The following is a 20,934-nucleotide window of genomic DNA, read 5'->3' as shown; positions in this document are numbered from 1 at the left end:
GTGCAGTGGCATTTCCCAGTCATGCCCCCGGGGAGGATCATTAATCATTCAGAAAACAAAGTGCCCTGTACTGGAGGGAGAACCGCAAAAGCACACAAAGCCTGCTGCCAACCAGGGTGTTGGCCAGATGTGGCCGGAGAGGGACAGCCCAACATGGCTGAATCAGTTTGCTACACACTTGCAGCCGTGCTGGGAGAAGGGTGGGCCTGGTGGGGGCTCAGATCTGCTGAGCTTTCAAAGAGTGCAAGTGCAGGGCTAGACAGGAACTCCGAGATGGCAAAGAAGGAGTGTTGTAAGAGGGAGAAGCACAAACAGATTTGACTCCCAGAATCAGACAACAGTGCGATCAGAAATACTTTTGCATAATTTGGTTTCATTTAAGTCCTATCAACAAAATGACATTTCTCTGGTAATTGCCCCAGCTGGAGATTAAAAATGTCACAGGGACTGGTAGATGTGGTCCCCAAACCTATATTGTGATCAGTGGCCTGTGGGGTGGCCCACAGTTGAGTCCTCTCTCTGCACCTGACGTGGATGTGTGATTTTGTAATGATGACCTTGGAGGGGCTCCATCTCTAAAATCTTGAGGTTTGGTGAAGGGATACCAGGATCACCCATCATGCTTGGTGGAGAAGCACACACCGCATAGCTACCAGCTCAGGACATCTGTGGTGGAACTCAGGGGTGTCACAGAAGCACCCGCCCCCATGACTGCAGTGTGAGTTGATCATGGTCAATAAGTGTAGTTCCTTTGGTTTTTTTTTTTAAAAAGATTTATTAATTTACTTGAAAGGTAGAGTGGGAGAGACAGAGAAAGAGACAGGGAGGGAGAGAGATCTTCTCTCCACTGGCTTACTCCCCAAAGGATTGCAATGGCCAGGGCAGGGCTGGATCAGGATCAGAAATGAGGACCACCAGAGTCTCCTGGGTGGCAGGCACCCAAGTGCTCTGACCACCTTCTGCTGCCTTCCCTTAGACATTCTCAGGAAACTGGACTGGAGATGGGACAACTGAGACACTAACCAGTGTTCCTAGGGCATGCCCGCAATGCAGGTGGTGGCTTAACCCACCGTGAATCAATGCCAGCTCTGACGATTCTGGCTCTTGGAACACACAGTGCTGCAGATCTCAGTGGGTCAGCATGATTGATTAGTTAGTTCCCATTCATGTGACAGTGCAGGCCAGTGTCCCAGTGGCCACCCTCCACGTGATGATTTGGTCTTACTACTTCTCTGTGTCATCTGCAACCAGATCCCAGATCTCCCTGGGGTTGGGGCTCCTCCACTCCAGTGAGCAGGAAGGGAAAAGTGCCTGGAAGACACCCTGCAGATCTTCTTGGGCCAGGCCCACAAGTGGTGCATAGTATGTCCACTTACACCCTGTCACAGGGCCACTGGGCAGGGACAGGTGGCCCTAACAGGTGATGACCCCAGTGTGAACTGTCTGTATGGTCCTCAGTGGCAGGAAAGTTCCTGAATTTACCTCTTACTGTAACCCCAGTGAAGCTGCAGAGTGAGTGTCTTCCTGTTTGTTCTGTGAGCGTCTATCTCTGTCAGAACCCACGACCCGGGGACTTCCCCTGGGGCAAGGACAACACTTTGTTCGTCATGTTTTCTGTTCCCCAAAACACCCAGCTCACTAGTTTGCATAGACTGTGAACCCAAACAGGTCAATGGTTCAAATAGACAATTTTTTTTAAGCTCCTTAGTCTGGGTAGGAAGTCAGGAGCTGAGGTGTCTGCAGACCCAGGTCCCATCCTGGCAGCTCTGGGTGGCAGTAGAATCAGTCCATCAGAGAGCCAAGCTTGTTTGGTTATTAGGAGTAAGTCCCACATGCAGTGTCTTTGTTACAACTCGAGAGCCCCACGTTGGCCCCATTCAGAGCCAGAAGGGCCTGGCCAGAGGTGGTCTGGTCAGAGCCACCCAGGTTGTATTTATAGATGGGCGGCAAGCTCAGCACCCTGGAAGACAGCTACCAGGAAGTTTGGCGTTCTAGTCCAGGGTCTAGCTGATGTGTAAAATCCTGGAAGAGCAAGACATCTGCCATCATCGCCGCAATTCCTTATATTTATGCAGCACTCAGAGGGACTCATGGATAGCTCACAGCTGCTGTCCTGGTTCAAGATTCGGCAATCCTGGTGATGTTGGCTTTACAGGCCACGTAACTGCAGCCCAGCTTGGCGGCTCTGCTGGGTTTGGGCAGGAGCAGCCAGGGACACAGGGGAGGAAACAGTGTGGCTGAGTTAGTTCCCTTGGACTTCCCTTGCACCCTGACAGCTTGTAGACTAGCTGAAGGTTTACTAGCTGATCGGACCAGGGTGGCATCCTTTGGCCACTGGCCAGCTGAGCTCTTCCCTCTCAAGCACTGGAAATGCCAAGTAAGGACCCAGGGGCCAGCCTGCCCTGCTCTTCCTCAATACCAGGCTTGTGGTTGGCACCTTAATGAGTGGACCCTCAACAACTGAAGGACTGGACTATTTGGACAGCAGGATTGTAGCGGGCACTGACACCACACCACCACCCACCCTGGGGTGGCTAAGGAGAGGACTGTGGTGGCCACGTAGGTCACAGAACAGAGAGCTCTAACGACCACCCCACTTGGCCTGAACCCCATCCCCTGGGCCTTGAGACGCCCCCTCACCGAGCTCTCCTGACAGGTTCTCCTCTAGGTCAAGGCATGGGTGGCAAAGAGCAGGGTGCAGGCCTCCAGGACTCTCCCTGGCCACATCTAAAACCCTGACCTACCCCGCAGTGGAAGCAGAAACCAGCTTTCCTAACAGCTGGCAGTGGCCTGCACACCCTGGCCTCACAGTGTGTTCCTCATAGCCGCCTCCCCATGCCAGGATGTCCTTCTGTCTGCAGACCACTAGGGATGCTCTCTGACCCCCATTCCCATCCGTGGATGGAGAACATTCCATGGCCTGTCCACAGGCACCACACACTAACATACACACACCACACCATTTATACATCAACACACACAGTATACTCTACACATGTCAACACACACAACACACACCCTACACAGCATACATATCTCTACATAGTACAAATACACAACACATGCCACACACACTACACACATCAGCACACACCACACCCTACACACACATTGTACACCATGCTATGTGGTACACAGAAACATCACACATGCCACACACATCACACACTACATACCACATAGGTATACAACACCTCTCACACACACTACACAATACACCCCACATACACCAACAGAAACACATCATACACAGCACACACACACACCATATACCACACACGGGTGCTTAGCACCAATCACAGGCACAGCACACACTACAACATACACCATGCATACTAATACACGCATACTAGTCAACACATAGGTACACCACAATGCCGTGTATCAGGCATGCTACACAGCACATATCACACACACATCATACATCACAGACACACCACACATCCCACCCCACAATACACACATACTACACACACCACAACATACACATACTATGTGGCATGCAACAATTACATGCCTGCCACACAATATCACATGTCATACATGCAAAACATACAACACAGACACCTGGCTACACACACCAACGTGCACTCCCCACAGACTCCACAGTACCACAGGCACTTGTGCTGCTCCCTGCTTTGCTTCCTGATGGAGTCCCTCCCGCTGCCTTCTCCTGCCCAGGGGCTTGGGAGCAAGGGCTGGGGAGATGCGGGCAGCAACCTCAGCCCCCTCATTTTATCCTGTTGTTTGGGGGAACGAGTCAGGGACTGTGCCTGTGGCAGGAAATGGCTGCAGAATCGCCTGTTTGTCAGTTCTGTCAGGCCGGATGGTCGCCTTGTGTCCTGAAGGAAGTGGGTGGCGGCTCTCCTGGGAGGTTCTGGCGGGCATTTGTGGGCCACCCCTCTGTGCCAAGCACCAGGAGGTGCTGGAAGCATGAGAGAGCCCTGGGCGTGGTCTGAGTCCAGGAGGCACAGACCATGGGCAGGTGGGGGATGGTACCGCGTGCCTGGGGCTGTGACACCAAGTCTTTCCTTCCTGCAGCCCTCCCGGTATGTTCTATTTCACACCCACGGTGGGGGTAAGGAAGTCAAAGTGTTGTGCCGGATTTTGAAATCCCCAGATAATCATCAAGTCTGAAGTCGATGCTATGGCATAAAGGTGGTTTATTTAGGTTAACCTAGGTCTCCCCGCCACCTCCCCCAGCCCAGCATGGCTGGGCGGGGGAGGGGCAGCCGCTGCAGGATCTGCAGGGAAGGCAAAAAGCGAGCGCAAGAGCCAGAAAGAGAGAGAGAGAGAGAGAGCGCCCGAGCCCCCTAGTTCTTTTACATTTCAGGCTATTAATTATACAGTCATGATTTAGCAGGCTTCTATTGGTGGGTTTGAAGCAAGCAACTTTCAAAAAGTACAAATCGATGAGCTATAGGGCGGTGAATCTTATCAAACACCAGGTACCTCCTTTCTGAGGAGTGGTCTGCCTACGTGACCTGCCAGGTGTCCTGCCTGCTGTATGTAGACTGTCAGGCCTGGAGTTCACACAGCCCCCAGCCAAGCCATTAAGGCAGAATCACAAAAGACAGAAAACATCCAGGTTCTTCAAAAGCTCTTCAGGAGCCAGCACAGCTGGCTGAGGAGGGGACAGCAGACTGTGAACCCAGACTCTTAGTGGAAGCAAGCAATCTACTAGTTATAGTCTAACAAGTCATGTACTTGTGATTGAAGAACACAAGAATCTTCCCAAACAATTTGGCAAGTGAGGAACACATGAGTTTTGCTTTAGAGCACTCAGGGTGTATTATCCTAGTAATGCTTAGTTGTGGCACTGGTTGAGCAGTCATAGGCCAGCCAACTTACAAGCCATTGGTAGCCACTGTTCCAAGCTCTTCTTACTAATAAGGCTTTCTAGATCCACAAGACACTACTTGGAAAAATTGATGAATATTAATAATATATCTTTCTAGTATAACTTTGAAGATACAGGTCCTGCATGGAAAGTCAGTACACAGTGACTCTAGTGAATTTAACAAATTAGCACTGCTGAGCAGCGATTCACACAGCAGGGCAGCAACTGTGCTGGGGATCCGGTGTGTGTTGTGGGTCAGGTGTGTGTGTGGGTCAGGTGTGTGCTATGGGTCAGGTGTGTGTTGTGGGTCAGGTGTGTGTGTTGTGGGCCAGGTGTGTGTTGTGGGCCAGGTGTGTGTTGTGGGTCAGATGTGTGTTGTGGGTCAGGTGTGTGCTGTGGGTCAGGTATGTGTTGTGGGTCAGGTATGTATTGTGGGTCAGGTGTGTATTGTGAGTGAGATGTGTGTTGTGGGTCAGGTGTGTGTTGTGGGTCAGGTGTGTTGTGGGTCAGGTGTGTGCTATGGGTCAGGTGTGTGTTGTGGGTCAGGTGTGTGTTGTGGGTCAGGTGTGTGTTGTGGGTCAGGTGTGTGCTATGGGTCAGGTGTGTGCTATGGGTCAGGTGTGTGTTGTGGGTCAGGTGTGTTGTGGGTCAGGTGTGTGTTGTGGGTCAGGTGTGTTGTGGGTCAGGTGTGTATTGTGGGTCAGGTATGTATTGTGGGTCAGGTATGTATTGTGAGTGAGATGTGTGTTGTGGGTCAGGTGTGTGTTGTGGGTCAGGTGTGTGTTGTGGGTCAGGTGTGTGCTATGGATCAGGTGTGTGTTGTGGATCAGATGTGTGTTGTGGGTCAGGTGTGTGTTGTGGGTCAGGTGTGTGTTGTGGGTCAGGTGTGTATTGTGAGTGAGATGTGTGTTGTGGGCCAGGTGTGTGTTGTGGGTCAGATGTGTGTTGTGGGTCAGGTGTGTGTTGTGGGTCAGGTGTGTGTTGTGGGTCAGGTGTGTATTGTGAGTGAGATGTGTGTTGTGGGTCAGGTGTGTGTTATGGGTCAGGTGTGTGTTGTGGGTCAGGTGTGTGCTATGGGTCAGGTGTGTATTGTGGGTCAGGTGTGTGTTGTGGGTCAGGTGTGTGCTATGGGTCAGGTATGTGTTGTGGGTCAGGTGTGTGTTCTGTGTCAGATGTGTGTTGTGGGTCAGGTGTGTGTTGTGGGTCAGGTGTGTGCTATGGGTCAGGTGTGTGTTGTGGGTCAGGTGTGTGCTATGGGTCAGGTGTGTGTTGTGGGTCAGGTGTGTTGTGGGTCAGGTGTGTTGTGGGTCAGGTATGTATTGTGGGTCAGGTATGTATTGTGAGTGAGATGTGTGTTGTGGGCCAGTTGTGCGTTCTGTGTCAGATGTGTGTTGTGGGTCAGGTGTGTGCTATGGGTCAGGTATGTGTTGTGGGTCAGGTGTGTGTTCTGTGTCAGATGTGTGTTGTGGGTCAGGTGTGTGTTGTGGGTCAGGTGTGTGTTGTGGGTCAGGTGTGTATTGTGAGTGACATGTGTGTTGTGGGTGTGGTGTGTGTTGTGGGTCAGGTGTGTGTTCTGTGTCAGGTGTGTGCTATGGGTCAGGTGTGTATTGTGGGTCAGGTGTGTATGTGTTATGGGTCAGGTGTGTGTTGTGGGTCAGGTGTGTTGTGGGTCAGGTGTGTGCTGTGGGTCAGGTGTGTGTTCTGGGTCAGGTGTGTTGTGGGTCAGGTGTGGAGCAAATGGCTGCTTCTCCTCTCTTTCCCCTTCCTCAACAAGTCCCCTGCCTTGTCTTGGCCCCAGAACACGCAGCCTGGCAGCATCTCCACACAAGATGCTTGATGTTGTCAAGCGTGGATGCCCTGGCCAGCTGTTGGGCAGCCTGTTGTTTGGTCACCTCCCCACCAACAGGTCCTTCTCAGGGAGCCTTCAGGCCTGCTCTTCAGGTTGCTTGGAAATCTTTGCATTATTAGGATAACCTTAAAATTTTTAAAGTGTGACTTCAATTTCTTTTTTCTTTCAAAATCTCTGGGGAACATATGACTATTAACTTTTTTCTCTCTTGATATTCTGGGAGCTGAGCAAGACAATTACAGCAGTCACTTAGAAGGCTCCGCCCCTTGCTATGAAAATGCTGCATTAATGGCAGTGAAATGAGAAGCTCTGGCAGCTTCCTGCTGGAGGGAGGGAGGCAACCAACTGGCTGAGCCTGGCTCTGACCTGTGGCAGGCAGCTGCCTTGGTGCCTGCACCGTTAGGAGGTCAGGGGCAGTGAGGCAGAGCTGTGCCCTGCATCCTTGAGTCCCTGTTTTGGCCTCAGCATCTGCTGAGACCCAACCCTTGGGGCCACATGCCTTCTCTTCTCTCACGGGTTTAAGATGCTATTCTAATAATTTCCACCTCCTTTTCCAGCGGTAAGGTTTTCTTTCTCTTTTTTATTCCCATCAATACCTAGAGTGCTGTGCTTTCTCCTGGCAAAGCAAACCTCCTCCTGTGACTTCTTGCATTCTCTGTCTATGCTTCACTCAGCTCCTGGCCGCCACAGTTGCCCCAAGGGAGACCCTTGTCCACCCTTCCTGACTCCACTCTCCTCCCATTCTTTCATTTTATCCTTCCGCCGGTCGCTTTTCCCTCCTTGGCTTTGCTATAAGCATGCTGCACATTTCACAATCGTTCCCCCAGTGTCTGAGGGCATCATTTCTAGTGTCCCCCAAAGACAGCAAAAATCTGCACTCAAGTCCTTGATGTCAAATGGATTGGTTTTTTCAAATAACCTATGCTCATCTTTTTGTCTGTTGTGAATCACTCCAAGATTACTTATAACTCCCAGTGTAACATAAATGTTACATAAGTCATTATTTTGTGTTGCACAGGATGTAAGTACAAGAAAAACTATATAGGTTTGGTACAGAAGCAATATTTTAAAATATTTGCTCTTAAGAATTATTTATTTGGGGGGATGGTAGACCAACAGAGAGAGAGGGAGCTCCCAGCCACTGATGAACGCCCCAAATGCCCAGGCTGGGATCTGGGAATGCAGTGTTACCCGCTCCATGGGAGGCAGGAACCCTGCTCCGGGGGTCAGCACCACTGCCCCCCCACTGGGGTCTGCTGGGATTGGGAGCCAGCTCTCAGATGCAGCCTCTCTGCTGAGGGATGTGGGAGTCTGTGGCCTGTATCTTGTCTATCAGGACCAAGTCCTGGATATTTTAGAATAGAGGGTGCTGGAACTTCCAGCTGTGAGACTGGTAGCCATGCAGAGCCAGCTGCACCTTCTACTTGTCTGCATTATCTTCTCCCTTCCCACTAGCCAGCAGCTGCTGAAGGCAGGGACGCCTGTCCCCCAGGACCTGGAACAGGGCTGGTGGAGGCAGAGTCTGTGTAACCAGGTCTTAACCCCTCGTGGCTGACTGGCTGCCCTGGGTGTCCACAGCCATCGGGGAAGTCGGTGTCCGCGTGCAGAGGCCTGGCAGGAGGATGAACTCCCCACAGTCATGGACTCTGGAGGTTAATGAGCGCGGCTCTGACTCAGTGCTTTGCCCTTCTCCCACAACTGTCTGCACAGAAAAGGCTCCCCACTTGTGTTTTCTGAAGCCCCCTCGGTGGGAGAGGCTGCCTGTCCGCTGTCTAGGAGTGGGAACAGAACGGGGCCCCATGAGCCTGCAGGTATCCCCCTGCATAACGTCCAGGTGCCACCTTCCCCACCCAAGGCTAATGTCCCGTTCCCTTTGGACTCTCCCTCACACAGCGAAACATCGACTGCATGATACATGGGGAAAGACGTTACATTTGGGGGTGTAATTAATTCAAAGGCAATTAGGTATTCAATATTTCTTATTCTGCCTGTCAGAAGGAATTAATAGAAAATCTTTCAATCAGCAACAACCGCTCAACAGTCTCTAGCCCCCAAGATAATCAATATAACCCAGCAGGGCGTTCTTCTGTCTTTGCAACCTATTCATTCCCGGAGATTCTAAGACCAGAGGACCTCGCTGTCCATGTGCACCTGTGGCGGAAGCCCCAACCTCTCCCTCAACGCCAACTTCAGCAGGACTCATGCAGCCGGCAGCTTTGCTGGACGTCCAGTCCCATGACATGTGCCTGGCACCAGGAGGCTCCACAGGGCACCCTGCCTAGTGGGGACAAGGTGCGCAGCCTTGGGTGCTGCCTGCCCTGAGCCTTATGACCACACTTGCTAGGGCAGTGATGGGAACCGTTCCCCTTGGGATACGTCCTGCAGCCTCCCTGGGCCAGTGCACCTGGCATCCTCTTGGGAGCACTTCTGGGCAGTTGTTGGCACCTTTCTTCCCTTCTGCCATTCCAACCCAGCCCCGGGGCTGATCTCTGCTTGTTTTCCTACCGTCCTGAAGATGAGCATCCTGCTTACTCAGCAATCCTGTCTGGGTCTTGCCAAGCCCCTCTTCCAAGTGGAGACCATGAGGGTCAGCACATGGAACAAAGATCCTACTTTCTGTGTGCAGCCACCCCCTTCTCTTGTGTCTCCACCCACTCTGTTCTTAAGCCTGCAGGAGTTAGGAGCGGTGCTCATGAACTGTGACCATCATGGGAAGAGAAGAGATTTTATTTGTGAGTAGGGACAGCTGGTCTCAGATCCCCACTTACCTACAGCATGGCAGGAGAGAAAGAGGCCAATGAGTAACGAGGAGGTGCCAAGAATATTCTAGAACAAAGGCGTCTTTTGTGCTGATGCCTTGGCTAGGGGGAATCCCCAGGAACCACAGTCATTTCTGGTCTTTCAGGCTTTACCCTCTGCTCATGAAGACTCCAGTGCCCAGGGGTTCATTGGGATGCTAGCTGAGTAGACAGCTGTCTTAGAGACGCCCACGGGAGTTCTGAAAGCTGATGGGAAAATTGCTACCTAAACACCTTTCACCAAGGGAGAACTTTCCACCTGCCCCAACCGCTGTGTGAAGGAAGAGACATACACAGGGCTTCGGAGGGTTTGAAGCTGGGGGTGAAGGATGAGGGTGTCTCTATGCCCAGGGGAGTTGCTGTGAGTGCTAGTGGGCCTGCGAACCACGTGGGCACTCCCACTCCCTGGCTGGGAGGAGTCTAGGAGGGTCTGCACAGCTGGGGCCCTTGCTGGTGGGGGGGCTCTGCTGCATGTTCACAGCAGAGCCAGGTCTCAATGGGGCTCACACTCCACGGGGGCCACACTCAGGGATTCTCTATTTCCATCTCTGAAAGAGAACGAGATGTCAGGAGGCGGAAAGCCTTGTGCACCACCATCCTTTCTGATGGCTGCCCCGCATCCCCTCACTCCATCTCTACCCTCTGCTTGCCCCACTCCTCCCCATTCCCCAAACTGGCTCTGACTCCTGCCCGGAACAGCACCCCCCAGCTCCAGGGTGAGAAATGGGGAGATTGAGGTGTGAGGAATCCAAGTCCCACCCCCCACCCCCTGCAGGGCTTCCAGTCCTGGAATGACCAGGACTTTAGGATTCCTGGCGCTTCCCAACAGAGATCCCAGGAGACTTTGTTTTTTTTGTTTAATTATTTATTATTTAACTTCAGTAATTACATTGTATTATGTGACACAGTTACATAGATACTTGGGTTCTCCCCACCCCTCCCCAAACCCTCCCACCATGGTGGATTCCTCCACCTTATTGCATAACCACAGCTCAAGTTCAGTTGAGATTTCCCCATTGCAAGCGTATACCAAACATAGAGTCCAGCATCTTATTGTCCAGTCAAGTTCAACGGCTTCTTAGGTATACCCTCTCTGGTCTAATGACAGAGCCAGCAGAGTATCATCCCAGTCAATTGAAAGCTCCAACATACCATCAGCAAAAATTTACATCATTATGGAATTAATTGACATAGTAATGAGTAACCAATATGTTAAAAGTAAATGCGGGTTCCCAGCCACCTTCTGTGACCACCTCACCTATACTTCAATTTTAGTTTATACACAACATATAACATTCAAAACATAACATGTTATACATAACATCATATCATCTTAAATTAAGGCAAACATGTGGTATTTAACCTTTTGGGATTGGCTCATTTCCCTTAGCATTATGGTTTCCAGTTTGGCCCATTTGGCCACAAAGAACTGCATTTTGTTTTTTTTAATAGCTGAGTAGTATTCCATGGAGTAGATGAACCATAGCTTTCTTATCCAATCCTCTTTTGATGGGCATTTTGGTTGTTTCCATGTTTTTGCAATTACTGATTGTGCTGCTATGAACATAGGAGTACATGTTGGTTTCTCATAAAACAAGTGTTCTGGATATATTCCTAGGAGTGCTATTGCTGGATCATACGGTATGTTGAATTTGAGTTGTTTGAATATTCTCCATACTGATTTCCATAGAGGCTGTACCAGCCTGCAGCCCCACCAGCAGTGGAGTAGGGTTCCCTTTTCCCCGCAACCTCGCCAACAAGTGTCGTTGGTGCTTTTATTCATGTGGGCCAGTCTTACTGGCGTTAGGTGGTACCTCATTGATGTTTTAATTTGGATTTCCCTTATTGCCAGGGAACTTGAGCATTTTTTCATATGTTTATTTGCCATTTGGGTTTGTTCCTTTGTGAAGTGTCTGCCCATTTCCCGTGCCCATTTCTTGAGTGGGTTGTTTGTTTTGACATTTTGGTTGTTTTGTAGCTCTTTGTATATTCTGGATATTAGCCCTCTATCACCTATGTCGTGTGCGAAGATCTTCTCCCATTCTGTGGGTTGCCTTTTTACTTTGTTGATTGTTTCTCTAGCTGTACAGAAGCTTCTTAGTTTGATGAGGTCCCAATTGTTTATTTTGGTCTTGATTTCTACTGCATCTGGAGTCTTTTTTAGGAAGTGAGGGCCTACCCCCAGGAGACTTTGGATCTACTTCCCAGGAGCAGGCTGGTCCCTAAGCGCCCCGGAATAGTCACTTGGTCATCTATTCACCAAGAACTTCTCGAGCTCCTGGGGAGCGGACTGCTGCCTGAGCAGGAGCTGAACAGCTGCCGCCCTGTGGCCTGCTTGGCTCTCCCCCACTGACATCCCTGGGGCCTCAGATCTGAGAGTCCTGCTCCTATTTCTCAGGGAGGGGAATCGGAGGTGATCCCTGTGTTTATGCTGTAGTGTTCTCAATTAAACACTCTCTAAGGACTGTGTTGACAGCCAGATGCCGGCCTTGTCTCTGTGGGTGGGGAAATGTTGGGGGAAGTTGTGACTCCTGTCAGCAGGGCTGCACTTGCGGGAGTCAGACTGCATAGGCTGTCAGAGGCCCTTCTAGCTTCTGGTTCAGACTCTGCTGCTGGATGGTCGGAGGCTCAGGAGTGGCTTCCCACACCTGGGGCAGGTCTTTGCAAGGGTGTGGACATGGCATGAACCACTGGTCCCCAGCTTTTACTGCCTTCCAATTCCTCCTTCTCCTGGCTTTGAACCTCCTTCTGAAAAGACTTTTCTTTACAACAAACTTGTGTTTTCTGCTCAGGCAGTAGCCTTCCTTCTATCCATCAATCCACCTGTCCATCCTACCATCCATCAATCCACGTGTATTCACCATGGCCATGGCTGAGGGACAGGGGAGGCAGGAAAGGTCCTGTTGGTGCTAATGGGAGGATCCAGGACCCAACCAGCTTCCTCCCTTGGGTGACGTCATTCCTGAGAAGAGGGAGGGGCAGCTCTTAGGGAAGGTGAGGAGTGGGCTAGGATATGCCTGGTAGGGCAGTGGGATGCCACCCTCCAGGGCCACAAAGGGAGATGTGGGTCCCAGCGTCACTGATCACAGCATGCCCAGCCTCCTGCCCACTGGCCCCCGTGCCCCACTGTCTGCAGAATTCCCACTGCAGGAGGCTCTGCCACCTTCTTCCCCCTTCTGCTCCCCCAAGCTGAGGTCTGCACTAGACAGTCCCTCCAGAAGTCAGACTGTCCCTCTAGAGCAAAGATGGAGCCCCAGCTCAGGAAGTGTGTGTGTTATCCCACAATGGTGGTCCTGGAGCAGGTAACCAGATCCCAGTGCTGGCCGACTCAGGCCGGGTAGTGGTTGGGGGCCATGAGGCACATCACGTGAGTAACACATGACATGGGTTTCATGCTTGCAGCAGTCAAGGCCTTAGAAATGTCATGGACCCTTCCGGTCCTTGGAATTTGGAATTCAGCGTGTTGTAAACAGCTCTCTCTTTTTTTTTTTTTTACGATTTTCTTTCTTTTAAAAAGATTATTCAAAAAGAAGAATGGAGAGAGAATATGAGTGAGAATAAGAGAGAGAAAAACCTTCCATCCCTTGCTTCACTCCCCAAATGCTGCAACAGCCAGCTCTGGCCCGGGCTGAAGCCAGGAACTCCATCTGCGTCTTCTCTATGGGTGCAGGGACCCAGGCACTTGGAAAGCTGAAGCTGATGTAGAGCAGCTGGGACTTGAACTGGCGCCCACGTGGGGTGTTGGCATTGCAAGGGGTAGCATGGGGTGTTGGCATTGCAAGGGGTAGCATGGGGTGTTGGCATGGTGGTTTAACCAGAGCCTCTGCTGCTATGCTCTGTGCTGGCTCTCTGGCCTGGCTGACAGATGAGCTGGTCATGGTACAATGCCTCCTGCCAGGCAGGGCCAGGGGTGAGCAGAGGGCTTCCTGTGTGTCCTGCAATCCTTCGCCTGTCTTTGTGGTGCTTTGGTGTTGCAGAATCTGCTCTTAAAATCACCTTAGCCGAGTTTGAGTCCCAAAGAGGGAGTCCCTGCAGCTACTGGCCTCACTTCTGGAAAGAACTGAGCTCCTTGGAGAAGAACTACAAGGGTGCGCTCTGCCCTCAGCAAGGCCTGCATTTCCTTGGAGCCATTTTGCAGGTGTGCAAACTGAGGCATGGAAATGTTGACTCACCTCTTTGACCCAGCAAAACCACAGGAGGGCGAGAATGGGAACTGGAAGTCCTGTTGTGGTTGATTAGGCTTCACCCCCTTTCTGCAGAGGGGGGGCGGGGGCGGGGAGAGGCCCCGAGGAGCCCCCGGGCCCCACTGCGAGGCCCAGTGTGTTATACTAAACAGAGGACGAGTCAGCAATCAATATCCCTCTTGCGAGGCCTGAGAACTTAGCACAACTGGCTGCTTCCCAGCCTGGCTGAGTCAGCAGGAAGTCAGCCAACGTGCAAAACACCTTGTGTTCAGTGGTCTTGGTGTGTTGATGTTTCTTAACACACGGGGCCGGCAAACCTAAAGGCCAAACAACATATGTGAAGGAACCACCTTCGTGGGTGCTTGACCCTGGGGTGCTGCAGAGCTGCAGCCAGGGGTTGAGGGGGCACTGGGGATGTGGGGCATTGTCACAACGAAACCCTTGTGCCCTGCAGTGTCCCTACAGAGCAGATCAAATTGTGGCTGTTCCTTGGCGAGGTTAGGACTCTGTGGTTTTCTAAGCACACAGGAGCGTGGACAGCTTGGATCTACTTATTTATTTGGAAAATAAATGTGTCATTTATTTAGAATGCAGAGAGAAGGAAACAGAGCTCTCCATCCGCTGGCTTACTCCCCAAACACCCACACACAGCCAGGCCAGAGCCGGGAGCCACAGCTCAATCCAGACCTTCAGTGTGAATTGGCAGGGACCCACATCCCAGACCCATCACCTAGGAGCACTTTAACAGGAAACTGGAGTCAGGAGCCCAAGCTGGGACTTGAACCAGGCTCTTTGATTTGTGATGCGGACATCCCAAGCAGTGGCTTCATTGCTAGACGCAGTGGCTGCCCCTGAACTTGGATTTCGATCCTCCTGTGTCTGCTGGAGCCGAGAGTCCCGTTTCTCAGCCTACTGTGCCATTTGGAAAACATGGCATTCAGATTTCCTCTAGGAGTCCTTTGGAGGTGGGAGCCAGGCCCAGAGGGGCGACTGCCAGGAAGGCCCAGAGGGGCGTCTGTCGGGAACGCCCAGGGGTATGGCAGCTGCAAGTGGTTACGCAGCCAATGTGACTGTAACACCTGGGCTGGGTGGGGGTGGGCTGCTGTGAGACCTGGTTTATTTGGGTTCTACACTTCCAAGTGTCCCACATGGGGTCTATGTGGAGTTTGCTGGAGAGGATGGCTCTGTGGGTCCTCACACCAGATTCACACTTCCAGGCAGGATCGTACAAGTGGGTTTGTCGTTGACCATCTGATTCCTCGACTGTCAACTGAACTGAAAGAACTCAGTCTTGTTGCCATGACCTGCACTGGGCTGGATCGCAGCCTGAGTGAGGACAGGAAGCTGAGGTCCCTGTCTTAGTGTTGGTGGCTGCTGAAGGGACACCAGAGCTCCGCTGGGGATGAATACTAAAGGAACCAGCAGCTTGGCTGTGCAGTGGAAAAGGGCGTTCACCCCAGAGCTGCTTTCAAAGGTCTCCCACCTGGAAGGAGCGGGGTGAGTGCTGGACACCCCAGCATGGGGGTGGCAGCAGCAGTAGATCACTCTGGGCATCATTCCAGCACCTCCACGTTTCCCGGGAGAGTGATCCTGGTCCTGGGATCAAGATGCACCTGTGAAAGGCATGCTGTGAGCATCCTGACATCTTTCTCCTGGAATCTCTGATGTGTGTGGCCACTCCCGGGGAGGGGCCTCCAAACCAGATTAGAGGAAAGGCCGTCAGGGTGTCAACTGCTTCTCTGTGACTGCGTGGGGAGATCCTGGGACTGGGGACCCTCTCTCAGGCCAGGTTCTCGCGGATACAGGAGAAGCATGCGCCTGCTGAGCTGGCTTCTCCACATCCTGGTCAGGTCTGGCTCCTGGCGCTCAGCTGTCTGGGTCTTTTCAGCCGGTGGGCTCAGAGGGTGAGAGCTGGGCAGCCCTGGAGCCTGCTCAGCAAGTGAAGAAGTGGAGTGAGCTAGCTGGGTGGATGGGAACAGATGCTGGGTTTTAAGCAGCCTCTGGGGTGGTTGTTATAGGGCAACCTGACAGGGCCATGAGTCAGCTGGGGCCTGGCAAATGTCACTCTGAGGTGTGTCTGTGAGGTGTCTTTGGGTGAGAATAGCATTTGAATCAGGAGATTGAGTCACGCAGAGCATGCCTCCGATGTGGGTGGGGTCCTCTGATGCTTCGAGGGTCAGAGCAGAGCAAATGGCCAAGGGAGGGAAACCCCTCCTCTCTCTCTTACTTTTGTTATCTCGCTCCTCTCCATCTGTACCCCGACTCTGTCTCTTCTGCCTGGCTGCCCTCCAGCAGGCACTTCAGTCTCCTGCTTTTGGAGCTGGGCTTGGACCCAGGCCCACGCCACTGACCCTCCTGGGTCCAAATTTCTCAGTCTCCATAGCCACTCTAGCACCCACCCATGCATGCACATAGCATCCTGCTGGCTCTCTGGAGAATTCTGGCCATTCACACTTCCGACATGCCTGTGAAACTTTGCAAATGAAATGAAGGTTGCTCATCAGGGGACCTTAAGGGAGATGATCCTGACTTTTCCCAGCTGGGATGTAGGAGGGACAGGTCAGTGGAGGGCAAGGGCCGTAGTCCAAGGCTGAGAGGACCCAGGTACAAACTTCTCTGGGCCTGTGGATGGGGTGGGATTGTGGGTCGGCGGTGATGCTTGCTAAAAGTCAGATTCCCAGGCACCACCCTATACTATCTGATTCCTGCTTCCAGCCTAAATGCATTAAGACAGAATCTTTAGTAGGGACTTGGAAATTTGCATTTAAAAAAATTCCTCAGTGTTTTTCCAGCCTTGGTAGGAGGAATGTTATTAACTGGAGCTGGGGCCCTCACAGGGCTGGGGCTGTGGGGTGGAGCAGGCCTGGGCTGGACCCAGAAGGGAGGAAGCAAATCGCATGACTGGCATGTGACCCTCCTCACGGCTGTCATCCTTGTCAGCACCGCTTTGTGACATCTGACTGCGTGGAACCCTGAATCAGAATGAGATTCACTGAGAAGGCTCAGGTATTTCACATTCAGGACTAAAGTTACTGAGCCACCAGCTCATTTAGCTGTGGGGAGGGTTGGAGATCTCATGACAGAAGCAAGCGAGTGGAAATGCTACCAGTTGTAAGCTTTGCCTTATTGGCAAAATGTCTGTGACGCGGCTTAAAACAGCAAGTTAACAGGCGCTGTCCTTTAACATCTGGTAGCAACAGTCTCGGGAGGTGGTAGCTGAGGTTTGGTCTATTTTATCACCCATTGATTCGTTCTCTCCTGGTTTCAGAGATTGTCGCAGAAACAGGTGCACCCTTCTGAACTTTCAGGAACCCTGTTAGATCAGCTAGCTCTCATGCGTGCCTGAGCTGGACGTTTACTTACAAGCGGTACCACTCACCTGTCCACTGAAGGTTTCAACGCAGAACCCCGGGCCCAGCCTCGAGGAGCAGCTGGCTGTTTTTCTCCAAACTCTGGTAGATGGTATAGACTGGGGGTAGGACATTTTCACATGGACCCGGATTTCCTGTCGATTTGTGATGGATTAGCATTCCAAAATTGCTTCAGGTGCACTTAGTGTATGCATTACTGTAGAAGGGATCCGCCTAACTGGAGTATTTCTGAATTTATGCAATTGAAATGCACTTCAAGTTCCCAAGCAGTCTAAATCTGTCAGTCACGGGGTGGGAAGCAGGTCGGTACTGGTGGCAGAGGTGCTGGAAACATCAGTGTCTAGGCCTCGCTGGCACTCAGGCACAGCCTTTCCCAGTGGCAGAAGCAGAGCCTGGATCTGCTGAGCGCTCCTAGCCCCCTGCACAAATGAGTGAATGAATGCATGCAGGCTGCAGGCAGGCCCTGGTCTTCTCACTCTCTGATATGTCCTTCACTTGTCTTCCATGGTATCTTAATTACAGGCACATTTGTTCGCTGAATCAATGAATCCATTAGCAAACACCATGTGATGCTCATCGTGACATGATTTTCAACAGGGTTACTACCAGAAACTTTTCCGCTCTTGTTGTCACCTAGATGTTGTCTCCAGTCCTCAAAGCACCCACTGAGGCCACATGCCTGTCAGTGGCTGCCCCAGGAGTGCTGAGGCCGTGACCCCAGTCTTCAGTGGCTCAGGAGCACAAGCCTTCCTGGTCTCCCCCCTCCCCCGTTTAAGCCTCTGTAGGTGGGCGGCAGCCACTTTGAGTCCGGGGGCAAGTTGAGTTCAAATCTAACCCGTGTGTGCGCATGTGTGAACCCAAGAGGCAGCTGCGCCTCGGGACGCTGTCTTTCTCTCCAAAATGCACACAGGCAAGTTCAGTCCTGCAAGCACATTTCATGCCTCTGACCCACTTCCAATCAGTGATGGCTCAGGGTCTAGGGCAAGTTCGAAGCTAAGGGGTGGGGGAAGTAGAGCCGGCACAGCTGGAGGCTGTGCGGGATGAGGATGTGCCACAAGGCCAGGCAGGGGAGGAAGAATTCCATCCACCAGGGCAAGCACAGAGCTGTTCTGCCCAAGGCAGAAGCAGAATTTGAACCCAGGAGATTGAATTTCATGGTGATGGGGTGTCAGAGTGCCGTACATGCCTGCGCGTGCATGCACACACGAGGGGGGAACTATTTGGTTTCCCAAATTATCCACATACTTTCCCCAGTCACCTCCACGAGTTACCACGGCCCCCTGTTGGCCTCTGCCTCTCCAGCACGTCTGCAGGCTCATGGACATTTCAGCTCTTCCGACTCACATTCCCATGGGCAACTCCAGGGTCATTTTCGCAGTTCACGTTGAGGGGCGCCTGGCAGTGGGGATGATCCTCTGGGTGACCTCTGGGCACGGGGAGGAAGACACCAGGCAGTCCCCAGGGGAATCCCAATTTAGGCAACACTGTGATTTTTCTTCCAAACAATGTGCCCCACGTCAGCTGCCATTTCCGACACCTGTGCTGGACACTGACCCAAGGGGGCCCAGTGCCCGGCTCTGGGACAGGCATGTGTCTGTGGGAGGGAGAGGGAAGTGGTGAGCAGGAACTAGGGCCCTCACCCGCTCGGACATGGGATTTCCTTCTCTCCTGCAGCCACAGACCCGGCCCTGTGTTTACCCGGGGCACACTGGGGTCTGACAGCTGCCTGGCCCAGGGCCTTGCTCGCAGACGCGTGGACAGCCTGGCCTCCTGAACAGCAGCCTGCACTGTGTCTCCCTGTGCCATTACTCCTGCTTATAAACCTCACTGAAAGGCAGGCTTTTCTGGGGGAAACTCATAAATAAGCCCCAAGCCACAACGCGGGTGAGACCTTGAAAAATGGCGTCGGCATCTATCGGGGATTGTGAACCTTGCAAAAAGCAGTTCATTGTATTTGCAGAAGAAGGTTTTTGTTTAAAGAAATAATAAAGGACAAAACCCGCCAAGTGGAGTCTATGTGGAAAAAAGCAAGCTGGGCTTGGCCTCCAGGGCTGGCCTCTTTGCCACGGCACTCTTTCCTTGCAGGTTTTCTGTAAGGGGGCATTCTTTGCAGGGAAACAAGATGAAGCTTCAGGGAAGGCCCCTCCGGTGAGCGCTCCCATCTGCAGTTAACAACCTCTGATTGTGACCTCTACAATAGATGGTCGGAATGGATTCTCAGCTCAAGTTGAGGGCCTTGGGGTGGCTTTTGGATTCTGGAGTAGAAGGAGTCGCCAGCCATACAGGGGAGAAAGGGAAAGGCAGCGCCAAGCGTCACCATTCCAACCGTCACCATTCCAACCGTCAAGCCGAGCACTCTAGTTTAGCCAGGGCTTGGAGTTCCACTGCCCGAGGCTTTGAGGCAAAGGCTGCTCGGCTCTGGCTCTGGCAATGTCGTCAAGGGGCTGCAGGCTCTTTGCCTGTCCTTCTGACCTGTTAACTGAAAGACGGTGTCTGTGTGGGTAGGAGGGGGTGTGCTCCAAGCACCCTTCCTGCCCCAACCCTCTAAAGTGTCTCTCTTTAACTCAGTTCTGGCTGGAGCAGGGTGCCTCCAGGCCAGTGCGACAGGCTCTGGCGCTTGGGGTCTCGCAGGCACCAACAAGCTGGGCCAAGAAGCCAGGCCAGCCTTCCAGGGATACAAAAATGCAACAGAGGGCGCCCAACATCTCCCGCCCCCGCCCGCGCCGCGGCCTTGAATCTCAATGTATAGGATGGCTCCAGATGGCCAAGTTCCTTAAAAATGTCTCCGGTGCGCGGCCCCTGCCAGGCCGGGGGGGCTTTCGGTTTGCCTGTTTGCAGCGCACCGCACCCCACCAGCCGCCTTTCCTAGGAAGGGGAGGGGGCGGGGTCCTGGCCTCGCATTCCAGGCGCGGGACGCTGTGTGGCCGCGCGACACAGGCGGGGGGCGGGTTCTCCTCGGACGCTGGTTCGCCAGCTGCACGTCACTCCCAAACTTTTCCAGCCTGCGCTCCAGGAGCAGGTTGACGCGCCTTGGATGCGGAGCACCAGGCGCGGGGCTGGGCGCGCTCCCGCGGAGCCGGAGCCGCAGAGGCTCGCGGACTGGAGCCGGGCTATCCAGGTACGCGTTGGGTGCCAGGTGCCGGGGCGGGGGTGGCGAGGGTCTGGCTTCGGGTCCCGGGCCCCTCCGGTTCCGGGGAAGCGGTGTGGCTGGCGGCCGACGGCCGGCGCAGCGAGTCCGAGCCGGCGGAGACTGCGCGCAGCCTCACTTCCCGCGGCGCTGCCGGCGCGGCGGCAGAAGCAGCAGCGGCGGCGGCCCAGGCAGACAATGAACTTGCGAGCGCGCTGAGCCCAGGCAGGTCTGGGCCCCGTGCCCCTCGGCCTGGCTTCCCCGAGGCTTTCGCCGTCCCCGGCGGCTGGAGTCCCCTCGCGGCGGGTCCTGGCCGAGTTCCGGGCGCCCAACGCGATTGGGGACCCTGCTGGAACGGCTGCCCGGAGGCGGCGCCGCCGCTGGGGCTCACACGCCCCCCTCCCAAGCCCTAAGAGAACGCGGCCGGAGCTCGGGCACAGCGGGCCGGACGATGGCGTGGTGGCGCTGTGGATAGCTGGAGACTGGTGAGGGACGCACGCCGCCGGTACGCACCGGCCCGCAGTCTAGCACAACAGCCCCGGGAGTCGCAATCCCGCGCCCCCGCACCACCCGGTCCCAGGAGCTGCAGGTGGGAACCCGCAGACACCGTTGTCTTCACCGTGTGGGAGAGGGATTCGCCTTGGTCGTGCGTCCTCACCCCCGCGCACTTCGGGGAAGTTCCCAGGCGTGGCTCCAGGCAGGTAGGGGGCATCTGGCACGCTCTTCCGGGACGTGGGCTCGGGTGCCGCCTCGGGAACCCTACCT

At 53.4% G+C, this 20,934-nt stretch overlaps 1 protein-coding gene and 1 long non-coding RNA gene across 5 annotated transcripts in view; both read left to right on the top strand.

Annotated features, from left to right (window-relative positions):
* Window positions 1-16,128: 16,128 nt before the first annotated feature.
* On the top strand, window positions 16,129-17,748 carry LOC131481668 (uncharacterized). Its single transcript, XR_009246491.1, has 3 exons — window positions 16,129-16,230; window positions 16,612-16,677; window positions 16,942-17,748. It is a non-coding gene; the product is annotated as an uncharacterized LOC131481668 (long non-coding RNA).
* A 2,289-nt stretch (window positions 17,749-20,037) lies between these two features.
* CHST15 (carbohydrate sulfotransferase 15) overlaps window positions 20,038-20,934 on the top strand; it is a 59,870-nt gene continuing 58,973 nt past the window's right edge. The window contains exon 1 of one of the 4 annotated variants that reach the window (XM_058671377.1): window positions 20,038-20,160. The gene's annotated coding sequence lies outside the window, so the exon portion shown is untranslated. Of the gene's footprint in view, window positions 20,161-20,277; window positions 20,871-20,934 lie in introns of those variants that run through there. The other 3 variants (XM_058671378.1, XM_058671379.1, XM_004580190.2) reach the window with 3 other exon arrangements.

The sequence above is a fragment of the Ochotona princeps genome, chromosome 13, assembly GCF_030435755.1.
Source record: "Ochotona princeps isolate mOchPri1 chromosome 13, mOchPri1.hap1, whole genome shotgun sequence".
NCBI classification, from domain to species: Eukaryota; Metazoa; Chordata; class Mammalia; order Lagomorpha; family Ochotonidae; genus Ochotona; species Ochotona princeps.
The sequence above is the reverse complement of the archived record's forward strand: the minus strand, read 5'-3'. Positions and strand labels throughout refer to the sequence as shown.